General features: G+C 44.7%; 1 long non-coding RNA gene across 1 annotated transcript; it reads left to right on the plus strand.

Moving 5' to 3' along the window:
• The first annotated feature begins 220 nt into the window (after positions 1–220).
• Positions 221–7530, plus strand: LOC123508313. Its single transcript, XR_006675913.1, has 4 exons — positions 221–682; positions 2177–2282; positions 3536–3769; positions 7370–7530. It is a non-coding gene; the product is annotated as an uncharacterized LOC123508313 (long non-coding RNA).
• The last annotated feature ends 6679 nt before the right edge of the window (positions 7531–14209 follow it).

Below are 14209 nucleotides of genomic sequence, written 5' to 3' on the forward strand. Positions count from 1 at the left end.
TATACACACACACACACACACACCTTTGTGTAACCTTTGTATGTGTAGTATGTCATTTGCATATGAAAATGAATGAAAATTAATGAAATGTTCAATACAGTGTATAATGCAGTTCTGATGTGTGTATATTATTTTTCCTTTGGATGTACGATAATATTAGGCAAAATACGATAATTCTGGTGGTTCGGTACGACAATGTCGGCTAGAAAAGTTAACATCACTGCCACAGGTCCACAGCTGTGATGGCGTCGGTACCTCCCGCCAAGACACACGGTTGGCTGCACTGGAGTGCCGTTATATTTTCAGCCTGTATAGAGGTGACAGTGCCGTGAGAGAGGTGGTGGAGGTTATTAATGCACCAAGGAACAGGTGTGTAAGGATGGCAGTGGTGTTGATAAGGGATTAGTGTGTAAGGAGGGAAAGAAGGGTGGTGGCCGAGTGCATGTCAACAGTGGTGATGGCCGTGTGGTGTTTGGTGTTGCTTATACACCCCATGAACACACTCAAACACATCCACAACATGTCCATATACACCCAAACACCCCGCAACACATCCACAACATGCCCATATACACCCAAACACCCACAAGGTGAAGTGATGACATTCCCGACAGCACCAGCGGCGAGACAAGAGAGCAATGCAAATCTTCACCTCAACGCTTCACCATCAATTTTATTTCAGGTATTTCTAAGGCCACTCTCTTATTTGTAGGTTTTCTTTGCATGTGAGAGTGAAAACAGTGCCCAAATGTTGAAAAAGTGATGGGTATAACGAGCAGTTGTCAGTATTACCAGCTATTATTTGTTTCTTTGACTCACCGTAAGCCAAACATGTGTTAGAATGGAGCCACTACTGTACCACTGCAAGTTCCCTGGTCAAGTTTTCTGGATGGGGCTTAGTTTTGTTGTGGTGAGATAATAAATGCAACATAAAGATTATGGAGCCCGCGCTGCAGTGTTTCCGGATGTTGCCTCCCGCCCGGCCCCCGCCCACCCCCTGGGCTCCACCCTGTCCCCCCCGTGGCAACCTGCGGGTTCCAATACTTTTTTTTTATATATATTCTCTAAAAATAATATTACGCTTTCATGGTGTGTTTTTATGGTTTCTATAAATATTTCGTTGTGTTTGAAAAGTGTTCCGCGCTTTGTTCGGTAAATGTGTGGCGTTTAGTGGTGTTTTATTGCTTAAATATGAGGTGCCATAACCGTCAAAATTTTTCATCTTCCAATTTCAACTGTTTTATTTTGAGTTGTAACTGGGCCTTTATAGTATATAGAAATTGCCTGTGCCTTTTTAGGCGTGAAATCATTCCATTGAGTGAAATATGTGGACTTTGAAGTGGTGTTTTTGTCCCGTTTAACGTAAGTTTTATTTTTTCGATTTTATTTGTTTACGTTTCTGTTTGACGGTCAAACTCGTTGTAGAATGCCTTAAAAGAAAGCTCAGACGCTGTAGAATGTGTTAAAATACTCGCCAAGTGCCAATAGCTGGACTTTACAAGAGTTTTTAATGAGTTTAGAGTTTAATGGTTTTGTTTTACATTAATGCTCTTTCACTCGTTCACTTCTGGTTCTAGGTCAGTGTTGGATGCCTGAGAAGAGAGTTTATATTGTCTAATATTTTTCGAAAGAAATATAAAGTCAAAATGGCTGGACGTTTTGGCAGCGTTATAAGTGGAAATGTTTATATATTTTTTATATACTTAATTTAGACAGTTGTTTAAAACTAGTTAAGTAAGAGATGTTTTGATGTTTTGGATATTAGTTAAAGTATCTATCAAGTCATAAAAAAGTAAGCATTCGGCTTTGGCTTCGTTTTTTATTTAAGTCATTTTTTAAATTATTTACGTAATTCAGCCGAGTGACCACTGTTCCCGCGCTCTTGATGACGTCACAGCCAAGATGGTGACTCATCATGGCCCAGGTTGGCGTCTCTCCCTCCCTACCGCCCAGTTCGTCGATATTTTGCCTAATATCTAGTGATTTCTACGTGTTTTCATGTGTTTCTTGGCTCAGGTGTTTAGATATTAGTAGCAGAAGGAAGAAGAAAAGAGAAATAAAGGAGTATGAGGAGGAAGGAGGAATACGTGGAGGAGCAGGCAAGCCACAATAGCTACACTTCCTCAATATTTTGCCTAATATCTCGTGTTTTCTAAGTGTTTTGATGTGTTTCTAGGCTCAGGCGTGTAGATGGAAGCAGTAGAAGAAAGAAGAAAATGAGGAGAACGAAGAAGAATGGAAAAATGGAAGTGGAAGAAGAGGAGCCAAGCCACAATATTTAGGTAAGTCCCCTTTTTAATCATACCGTTCTTTATAACGCATTTTTGTGTTTATGGGTTGTATCTGAAGTATTTTGAGTATGTTTGGTAGTGTTGCAGGGTGTTTTGGATGTTTTCAGTGTGTGTTAGATGTTTTTAGGTATTTTAATGTATGGGTGTGTTCTGAGTGCGGTTAGGGGAATTTTGAGGTGTTGTATGGTGTTTTAGGTTAGTTTTAAGGGTTTTAAGCGGTATGTGCGTGTGTGTGGAGTGTCTTGGAAGTATATGAGGATGATTTTGGTGTGTGCTGGGTGTTATAAGTGGTGGGTGCGTGTGTGTGGAGTGTGTGGGGATGATTCCGGTGTGTGCTGGGTGTTTTAAGTGGTCTGTGCATGTGTGTGGAGTGTGTGCGGGTGATTTTGGTGTGTGCTGGGTGTTTTAAGTGGTCTGTGCGTGTGTGTGGAATGTCTTGGGAGTGTGTAGGGATGATTTTGGTGTGTGCTGGGTGTTTTAAGTGGTCTGTGCGTGTGTGTGGAGTGTCTTGGGAGTGTGTGGGTATGATTTTGGTGTGTGCTGTGTGTTTTAAGTGGTCTGTGCGTGTGTGTGGAGTGTGTGGGGATGATTTTGGTGTGTGCTGGGTGTTTTAAGTGGTCTGTGCGTGTGTGTGAAGTGTCTTGTGAGTGTGTGGGGATGATTTTGGGGCACTGTCCCTGAGAAACCGTCCCACGCGCTCGCCTCAATTCCCGGCCTCCCCTTCGCAGCTCCTCCACCCAGCTGATTTGACATCACATAAAATGACAAATATATGGTATTTGATTTTGTTTTTGCGAAGGGGTTTCTTGAGACATGTGATGTATTTTAAGGGTTACGCAAGGGTAAAAAGGTTGAGAAACGCTGCCTTATTCGTTACCATATTCTCTCTCTCTTGCTGACCAATAGCGTGGCTTCATATTATGTGAGGTCAAATCAGCTGGGTGGAGGAGCTGTGAAGTGACAGCCGGGAATCGAGGCGAGCTCGCGGGACGGTTTTTCGGGGACCGTGCCCAATTTGGTGTGTGCTGGGTGTTTGAAGTGGTCTGTCTTGGGAGTGTGTAGGGATGATTTTGGTGTGTGGTGGGTGTTTAAGTGGTCTTTGTGTGTGTGTGGAGTGTATGGGGATGATTTTGGTGTATCTAATGTGTTTCTAGTTGAGTTATAGGTTTATTTATTAATATTTTGAAGTGTTGCATAGTGTTTTGAGTGTGCTTTGGGTTAATGTACCCACTTACTTTTGTTAGTCTTGTATAATTTCATGGTATGATGGATGCGGCTGAGGTGGGCCTCTGCTGTGACCAGGCATTTCAGCCTTGCTGTCAACCCTCCATGTGATGAGTGAGTTGCCCGTTGAGCTGGAGTGTCCTGATATTGGGGGCTCGTCTGGTATTGTAGACAACCATCCGTCTAACCTTTTCGTGAAGAGGTCCGGTGTGACCCGTCAGGTTCCTGATGGTGTCCAGCACAGCGTTGAAGAGGTGAGCACCATTGTGTGAGAAGCAGTTGTGCATGCAAGTCTTTATTTTATGAGCCGTTGCTTCTTCCCTCTTCACATAGCACAACCGCCTTCTTGGATGTGGTTAAGTTGTATGCCCACATTTGGTACAAGGCCCTCCAGGATCTTGGGATTTTGAGCATTTTAAAATGGTTTTGTGGTGTAGGGGTGTTATTGGTGTACATTTTAATTCTGATTTGTAAAGCACAGGGCAGGCATGTTTTTGGGGATTGAAATATTAGTGTTGTCTTTCATTAACTGTGTTACTGAAACAGGAGTCTTTTAGAAATACAACTTAGGCGACCACTGTTTTTCAAAGTCCACAGTTATGAGGAAGTTAGTTTGTTCTTAAGAGTGTTTCTGCTTTTGATTTAATAGATATCATGTTAATCTGTCAATAGATCATCAAACATCACTTAAAAACTGGAGGGGTTTGGGTGTGTGTGTTTTTTTTTTTGGGGTGTTTGGGGTGAAAGAGTGTGTTTTTGTGGGGTTTGTGTGTGTTTCTGGGGTGTTTGAGTATTTTGGGGATTTGGGGATATATGGGTGTGTGTTTGTGGTGTTTATGGATATTTTTTGGGGGTTTTGAGTATACTTTGGGTGTGTTTAGGATGTGTTTGGATGTATTTGGGTGATGTTTGGATGTGTGTCTCATCTGCATGTTCAAACACCAGCAGGTGTTGTGACTTCATTTTTTTTTTTTTTTTTTTTTTTTTACTTTTCCACAATCTCAGCCTTTTTCACAACCTAACCTAATTTAGCACCCCATAACCACTCCCTCTCTTTCCATGGCAGGTCCAAACACTCTGCACCAAACTATGACATAATTTTTTTTTTTTTTTTTTTTTTTTTTTTTTTTTTTTTTTTCTTTTTCAATAATCCCCAGCCCATCCTAGCCTTGTTCCCTGCCCATCCTAGCCTAACCTAGTGCAACAACCCCAGTACTATTCCCTCCCTCTCTTCTGCAGTTCCGTTCATGTTTTTTTTTATGTTTTTCTAATATTTATCTTGTTTTCTCTTACTTTTTCAACAATTTAAGGGCATGCTGTGATCCAGATTTGAAAAATTAATTTAAAACAAAGTTATAGAATTTATGACTTGAAATTTTCAGGATATTGTAAGCTATTGGTTGTCTTTGAAATATTTACCTTGTTGTATTGATTTGATAATCCAAATATCTTACTTCTGTGTTTTTAGGGGTTCAGATTTTCCTGTGTAATCACTCCCAGATCTTTTTCCTCTTTAGTCTTCATTATTTTTTCCTCTCCCATCAAATAGTTCCATACCGGTCTTCTCTTACTCTTTCCTAGTTCCATTACATGACATTTGTTGCCATTAAACTCCAATTTCCACTTCCTGCTCCATTCATAGATCTTGTTTATATCTTTCTGTAACAGCAAACAGTCCTCCTTGGTTTTGCTAACTCGTAGCAGCCTTGCATCATCACCAAAACATTAATATAATTGATTACCCTAATGTGAATGTCGTTTAAATAAATCTGAAACATAATGGAGGCTAACACTGACCCTTGTGGCACTCTGCTGGTTACTTAACCCCAAGATGAGTATGTATCTCTGATCACAGTTCTCATTTCCTATCCTTCAAATGATCTCTTGTCCATTGGAGCAAGGTTCCTCGCAGTCCTCCTATGTTCTCTAGTTTCCAAAATAGTCATCCATGCGAGACTTTATCAAAAGCCTTTTTTATGTCCAGGTATCCTGTGTCCACCCATCTATCTCTGCTTTCCAGTCCTTCTATAACTCTGGAGTAGAAGCTTAATAAGTTTGATACACATGACTTCCGTGTCCTGAACCCAAATTGTCTTTTCAATATGACTTGTTCTTCTTCCAGATGTTTAACCCATTTTTCTTTGATTATTATTTCACACAACTTCCCCAAAATGCTTATAAGTGACACTGGTCTGTAGGTTAGTGGTTCAGTTGCCTTTCCTCTTTTAAATATCAGTATTACATTAGCTCTCTTCCATTCTAGTGGAACTTTCCCTTCATTTAGTGAACTTGTAATTATTTCCCAAATTGGTGTGTGTGTGTGTGTGTGTGTGTGTGTGTGTGTGTGTGTGTGTGTGTGTGTGTGTGTGTGTGTGTATTTACCTAAGTGTATTTTACCTAGTTGTAGTTTTACAGGGCCAGGGCTTTATGCTCGTGTGGCCCCGTCTCCATATCTACACTTATCCAATCTTACTTTAAAAGTATGCACACTCGTAGCAGGCACTACTTCTTCATTTAAACTGTTCCACGTCTCAATACATCTTTGCGGGAAACTATATTTTTTAACATCTCTCAGACATCTTCCTTTTATCTGCTTTTTACTATGCGATCTTGTGTTTCGGATGTCATATTCTTCTCTCAGGATCAGTTTCTCATTATCCACTTGGTCCATTCCGTTGATCAATTTAAAAACTTGTATCAGGTCTCCTCTCTCCTTCTTTGTTCCAGGGTTGGTAGATCCATAGCCTTTAGTCTCTCCTCATATGTCATCACCTTCAAATTCTGGAACCATTCTTGTAGCCATTTTTGTAGTCTCTCCAATTTCCTTATGTGTTTCTTTTTATGAGGGGTCCACACTACTCCTGCATATTCCAATCTGGGTCTTATTATAGTACTTATCAATTTCTTCATCATTTCTTTGTCCATGTAGTGAAATGCTACTCCAATATTCCTTAGCAAATTATATGTTTCTCTAAAAATTCTATCAATATGGCCTACTGGTTGATTGTTTTCTTCCATCGTCACTCCTAAGTCCTTTTCCTTTTTGACTTTCTCCAGTTATACTCCATCTCCCATCTTATAGATTCCCACGGGTCGTTTTTCACTCTTTCCCATTTCCATGACATGGCTTTTGTTCACATTGAATTCCATTTCCACTTTTGCTCCATTCCCAGATCTTATTTAGGTCTTCTTGCAGTATTTCACAATCCTCTTTTTGCTTTATAACTCTACACAGTTTCGTATCATCTGCAAACAGATTTATGTAGCTGTTCACTCCTTCTGGCATGTCGTTAATATAAATGAGGAAAAGTATTGGTGCCAATACTGACCCTTGTGGCACTCCGCTTTCTATTGCTCTCCACTTGGACTTCATATCTTTAACTACCGTCCTTATTTCTCTCCCCCTTAAATAATTTTCTATCCATCTCAATGTGCTTCCTTTTAAGCCACCCTTCTCCTCTAACTTCTATAGTAATCTTGCATGTGGCACTTTGTCAAACGCATTTTTTAAATCCAAATAAATACAGTCAACCCATCCCTCTCTCTCTTGTACTCTATCAATTATTCTAGAATAGAAACTCAATAAATAAGTTACACATGACCTTAAAACTATGCACACTCGTTGCTGACACCACTTCTTCACCCAAACTGTTCCATGTTTTAACACATCTTTGCGGGAAACTATATTTTTTAACATCTCTCAGGCATCTTCCCTTCCTCAGCTTTTTACTATGCGATCTTGTTGTTTGAATGTCATATTCTTCTCTCAATCTAACAGAATCTTTTAATTTAATTAATTAATTTATTTATTTTTCCCTAACCTAACCTAATCTAACCTAACCAAACATTTGCAGGTCCACAGAAAATGACGCGCCGATTTATTTGAAGTCAAGGATGGAGATTAGAATGGCCTTGAAAAACACCACACCCGTTTTGTCCACCGCCATCACCACCTTCTCCCAGATCAAGGACATAACATAACATAACATAACATAAATAATAGGATAACAAAGGGCCACCAGGGCTCATCTAGGTTATCCTGTATCAGTCGCACAGCGACCTCGTCATCAGTACTTAAAGATACACTTACAAGTACACAATACATTATATACTAATTCTAAATATTTGGCCCATTAACAGGGCTAAGTCCTGCAGCGAATTCCTCTACAATCTGTGATCCCCTTACATGGGGATCATGTCTTGTTTAACTATAGTAAATTTCTTATAAAAATATCATGTAGCACTATACATAATTATAAATCTAATAAATTTAAGTGCTTATCTAATCTGTTTTTAAACATTGTCAAACTAGTGCTATTTACAACCGTCTCTGGCAATGCATTCCAGAAGTCTACCACCCTATGACTAAAGAAATATTTTCTTATATCTAACCTGCAGCCTTGCTTTCTAATCTTCCTGCCATGATTTCTAGTCTTACTTCCCTCCTCTAAGGTAAAGAAAGATCTCACATCTATGTAGTTTTATCTGAGAACATTTTAAATAACTCTATCATATCCCTTCTTATACATCTCCTCTCAAATGAAAACATGTTTAATTCCTTTAATCTATCTCTATATTCCAGGCACTTTAATGCTGGTATCATCCTAGTTGCTCTTCTCTGAACTGCTTCTAACATGTTGATATCCTGCCTATAATGGGGTGACCAGGCCTGTATGCAATGCTCTAAATGGGGCCTAACATAGGAATTATATAAGCTATGCACCACTTCCTTACTTTTATAACTAACATTTCTATTTATAAAACCCAGGACCCTATTTGCCCTATTTCTTGCTTCTAAACATTGCTTTGAAAATTTCATAGTCCTGTCTATCACTACTCCTAAATCCTTTCCCTCCTCTACTGCCTCTAGCCAACATCCCTCCATCTCATAGCTAAAGTTTGTGTTGTTTTTACCTAAACACTTTTAGAATTAAACTCCATCTGCCACCTGTCTGCCCATGCTATCAGCCTGTCCAGGTCTCGTTGTATTCTGTAATTGTCCTTTTCACCCTGTACTGCACATGCTATCTTAGTATCATCCGCAAACTTTGATACTTTGCTACTAATTCCTTTATCTAAATCGTTAATGTACACCAAGAAAAGAAGAGGTCCTAGCACTGATCCTTGGGGTACCCCACTAACCACTTCCTTCCACTCAGCCATTGCCCCATTTAATACTACTCTCTGTTTCCTATCAGAAAGCCATTCACTAATCCAATCAACTAACCTACCCCCTATCCCATGTAGTCTCAATTTGTACACTAGCCTCCTATGCAGTACCTTATCAAATGCCTTGCTAAAATCTAGATATATAACATCTATGCTATTTCCATCATCTAACTCCTTGGTAATATATTCTAAGATATCGAGCAAATTTGTAAGACAGGACCTCTCTGATCTAAAGCCATGTTGGGTATCTAATTAATCTATTCTCATTTAAATGCTCCCAAATACTACCCTTAATGATTTTCTCTAGTATCTTACATACTATACTAGTTAAACTGATCGGTCTATAATTATTCGCATCATCCTTCCTACCTTTTTAAAGTGTATTACAGACACACACATAAGGAATAGGTGTGTTTGGGTGTTTGGATGCATTTTGAGGTGTTTTGAGTGTGTTTGATGTGTTTTGGTGTTCTTGGGTGCATTTGGGGTGTGTTTTGAGGTGTTTTGGATATGTTTTGAGTTTGTTTAGATGTGTTTTGGTATGTTTGGGTATATTGAGGTGTGTTTGAGTGTGTTTGGGTATGTTTTGAGTGTGTTTCATGTGTTTTTGATGCATTTGAATGTGTTTCTGGATATTACAAGTGTTTGGGTGCAGTTTTGGATGTGTTTGTTTGTGTGTTTCAGCATGTATTATGATGCTATTGTATTTTAAGCTAACCTAACACCCAAGACACTCACTCTCTCTCTCTCTCTCTCTCTCTCTCTCTCTCTCTCTCTCTCTCTCTCTCTCTCTCTCTCTCTCTCTCTCTCTCTCTCTCTCTCTCTCTCTCTCTCTCTTTTCTACTCAATATCTTGTCACTGATTTTTCATGTTAATCTTTGAATGGCACCATAAAACTACCCTAAAAAACCATCTCATTGCAACACACACATACATGCACACGAACGCACACACATCATGCCAGGTGCCTTTATACCTTTATTAATAGAACATCCAAATGGCTTACTCACTCAAGCAAGAGTCAAAACTCCACTTGTGAATTGTATTCACATTGATAAAGCCTATGAAGCACGACTGCAAAATAAAATAAACACAAACTGCAGCACTGACGCGTTTGGTTTCGCCGATCGAACAAGTGATTCCGTATTGTAAACAAGAGGTCCAAAAACATGCCGACGCCCACCACTAAAACAAGAAGAGACTCTCTCCCGGGACACCGCGCCGACCACACCTCTTCCCCGCTCTCCTGTACAAGGCAACAGCTCGTTGGTTCGCCCGCTGCTTGAGCTGCTCTGCCTTCCTTGTGTGAGACGGCTACTCTCTTGAGATAACACAGGAGAAGAAGAAGAGACTTGACACGGAGAGTTCCCGCGATGGAAGCGGACGTAGACATGCGGAACTCCATCTCTCCGGGTAAGCGGGAGCAGCTTGACACGCCACCTGATGACAGCCCGGAAAGGTCCCCCAAGCCCCGGACGAGTACGTTAAGGCCTCGTTCCTGCTCCGAGGTACGGAAGGGGGGCGTCTCTTCGCCAACCCAGCCAGGGTTTCCCGTGTCTTCCACGACTTCGGGTTCGGGAAATACATCCTCGAGAGGGAGACCCGTTCCCTAATAGTGGCGGTGTGGGCCCACAACCTCCCCAAGATCCCCATGCTACAGTTTTCCTCCTTCACCCTAGGTGAGTGGCCTGTTACCTGCCGTAGAGCAGACCGAGACAGCGGTACTTACCACTACGCCAAGGTGGAACCCCTGGCAGATGACACCACCCTTGAGGAGGTCCGGGACGGCTTCCGTGTCCTGGAGGGCAATGAGGTGGTGGAACTTACCTGGCTTCCACCCCATAGCCTGCCACGCTTCGCCACTTGGAAGTGGCTTAGACTCAAGGTGAGAGGTTCCCCACCCAGCAAGGTAGCCATTGACCAGTTGGTGTACTACCCATGCTCCATTCTCCTCCCCATCCTGCGCTGCCCAGGGTGCCTTATGTTAGGGCACTCCATCAATACCTGCAGGTCCTTGGTCCTCTGTGCCCGCTGTAGTGGCCCCCACCCCTCCCGGAAAGGCGACAATGGTGAGGTATGTGACAAGCCCTTCCACTGTTTCCAGTGTCGGGGTTCCCATGGGCCCCGGCCACTCCATTGCCCCCACAACCTCCATGCCCAGCAGCTCTACACCTGCCTGGCGAGTGACGGCAAACCCCTCCCTGAAATTAACAAGCAGCTGAGGGCCCTCCAGTTGCCTCGACCACAGCGGCAGACTCCTACACCAGCCGCCCCTGCTCCTACCATCCCAACCCGCTCGGCTGCTCGGGTTGTTGAGCCAGGGTGTTCCTTCGCCTCTGTTGCCACAGGGAACAGGTTTGCTGCTCTACAAGATACACCCAATGAAGTTGCTACTGTTGCCCAGGAAGAGGAAACCATGCCTACTCCTCACATCCCTACACCACCTGCTACCCATGTTGCCCACCATCGGAGGAAGCCAGGTAGGCTTTCGGGTGTACAGTCTCCTCCACCCACCCCGGTACCTGATGCTGAGCCTGGGCTCCTGCCTGTAACAGTTGAGGCAGAGGTCCACCACCCTCCCAGATATGCTCGTCACCCAGAGAAACCCCACCATCACCCTCATCAAGCACCAGGCCAGTATTCTAACTCGCCTCCACCTTCTCGACCCTCCTCTCCACCCCAGGACTCCACCAAGCCTACAGCCACTGACAGTACTTCTTCCTCTGTATCTGAGCTCCTCCCCAGCATCCTCGACCTCATTTGGCATGGCTACCACCTTTACCGGAAAGGAGTGTCTTTTCCGGACATCGTCACCACCCTCTGGCCCTCTGTCTCCACAATCCTGACTATTCTCTTCCTGTAATGGCCCTCTCCTTTATGCTGTGGAACGCCCGATCCCTTCTCCGCAAAACACAGGAACTCCTAACCTATTTAGGTGACACCCTCCTGTCTGTGGTCGGCATATGTGAGACCTGGCTTCCCCCTCGTCTTTTCCTCTCCTTTCCGGGCTACAGCATCATCCGCAAAGATCGTGGTCAAGGACGTGGAGGAGGAGTCCTTCTCGCCATCCATGACTCCCTCGTCTCATCGCCTCTCCCTACCCCCCAGCCTCAAGATGGGCGTCTGGAGGTTGTTGCGGCCAAGGTTGGACTTGGTGGTGGCTGGCTCACGGTGGCAGTCTGCTACAATCCTGGGGGTGCAGCTGGCTACCGAGAGTTTCTGCACTACTTCTCCATCCTGCAGCCTCCAGTGCTTATAATGGGGGACTTTAACGCCCCTCATACATGTTGGGAGCCTGACCTACCACCTCACCATCACAACACCTCTGGCAACACTCTCTTCCAAGCCTTGCTAGATCTAACACATGTCTCCCTCCTCAGCCCTCCCGGACTAGCGACCAGGTTTCATCCCCATACTGGTGCCGCCTCGGTGCTCGACCTGTTCCTTGGAGACCCTACCTTCAAGGATTCCACCTTCCGCACTGGACCTTACATGGGCAGCGACCACCTCCCTCTGCTCGCCTCCCTCCCACAAGTCTCCCCACGGCCCCAACCTGGCTGCATGCCCCACTGGAGGCTCAATTCTTCTGGCTGGCCCCAGTATGTGGCTGCGCTTCCCTCCTCACTAGACACCCAACATCTTCCCCTGGACGAAGCTGCAACAACCATTGCTGGGGTGCTGAGCGAGGCTGGCACAGCTGCCTTCCCACTCATCACTCGTCGTCGTCCACGCCGCCCTGGGAAACCCTGGTGGGATGCAGCCTTTGCGCAGGCAGTACAGGACTGTCGCCAGGCTTGGAATCAGTGGCGTAGGACCCCCACTATCCAGGCTGGTCGTGTTTACCGCTGCCTGGACGCCATCTGTGCCAAGACCATCCTCAAGGCAAAGCAGAATGCATGGGACCTGCACTGCTCCACTCTTTCCTTCCACTCCTCTCCCAAGCGTACCATGTTCTTTCTCCGCTCCATGGAGGGCAAGTCGGTATCTCAGAACATCCCATTTTCTGATGATGATTCTACCCCACTGGCTGACCCTGAAAAAGCAAAAATCTTGTCAGAACACTTCCACCTCAAGATTGGTTTACCACCTCCTCTTCGTCTTCCAACCCTTACTTCAGTTATTGAAACTGCCATCTCCTCTACAGCTCTCCCATCCCTTGTTCAACCATTCAAGCTTCATGAACTCTCCTCAGCCTTAGCTACACTAAAACCCGGAAAGGTGCCAGGCCTTGATAAAGTCCCATACGACTTCATCCGCCACCTCACCCCACCCCTACGTGCCTGCCTCCTACAAATATACAACAGCAGCTGGCAATCAGAGCAGTTTCCATCCACCTGGAAACCCGCCATCCTCATCCCCATCCACAAGCCTGGAAAGGACCCTACACTCCACTCAGCATACAGGCCCATCAGCCTCCTCTCCTGCATCGGGAAGCTGCTGGAGAGGTTAGTCAACACCCGCCTCACCTGGTGGTTAGAAGCTAACAACAAGCTAGCAGAGGAGCAGTGTGGCTTCCGCCCTCACCGGAGTACCCTGGATGTGCTGGGACAAATTGAGTATCACATCTGTGACACTTACCGCCAGCGTCAAGTCATGACAGCCCTCTTTCTTGACCTGGAGGTCGCATTTGATTCGGCACCACATGAGGGCATCCTGTACAAGCTGGCACTCATGGGCACCCTTGCCTGGCTGCGCGACTTCCTCACCAGTCGCTCATTCCAAATGGCTGTTGGTGCATCACTGTCACCTTCCCAAGGAATTCATCGTGGTGTCCCTCAGGGATCCATTCTCAGCCCCCTTCTGTTCAATGTTCTTTTCTCTGACCTACAGGTTCCTACCCACTCTCACCTTCTCCTCTATGCTGATGACATTACCATCGTCAGTCGAGCACCCACACTTTCTAAGGCTCAGGATCACCTGCAGGAGGCTGCCACTGCCTTGGGTGCATGGATGACAACCTGGGGGCTACAAGTTAGTGCCTCAAAGAGCTCTCTCATATGTTTCACCATGAGAAAACTTCCAACTCACCTTAAGTGGGGAGGCTGTTCCATACTCAACCTCATACACCCTCCTCGGACTGCGGCTGGATGGCCTCGCCTCTCCTGGGTAAATCACATCAGTTACCTCCGCACCTCCTGCAACAAACGCCTGGATGTGATGAAGCGAATAGCTGGCATCCGCTGGGGAGCCAGTCGTGACCTGCTCCTCCACTACTATAAGACCACCATCAGGGCCAAAATACAGTATGCCAGCTGCTTCTATGGGTCAGCTGCCTACTCCAACCTCCTCAAGCTTGACCCCATTCAGAACGCTGCCTTGAGGATCTCTATGGAGGCCATGAGATCCTCCCCAGTTGTTTCTCTACAAGCAGAGAGTGGTATTCCTCCACTGTCCACCCACAGACGGATGACCTTGTGCCAACAATACTACAGGATACTGGGCCTGCCTGCTCTACCCTCCACTCCAACTCAGGGGTGGATCAGCAAGCTCCTGTATGGCTCCCCGCTGCCCGTCAGCCACTAATA

The sequence above is a fragment of the Portunus trituberculatus genome, chromosome 24 (genome assembly GCF_017591435.1).
Source record: "Portunus trituberculatus isolate SZX2019 chromosome 24, ASM1759143v1, whole genome shotgun sequence".
In the NCBI taxonomy this organism is placed as follows: domain Eukaryota; kingdom Metazoa; phylum Arthropoda; class Malacostraca; order Decapoda; family Portunidae; genus Portunus; species Portunus trituberculatus.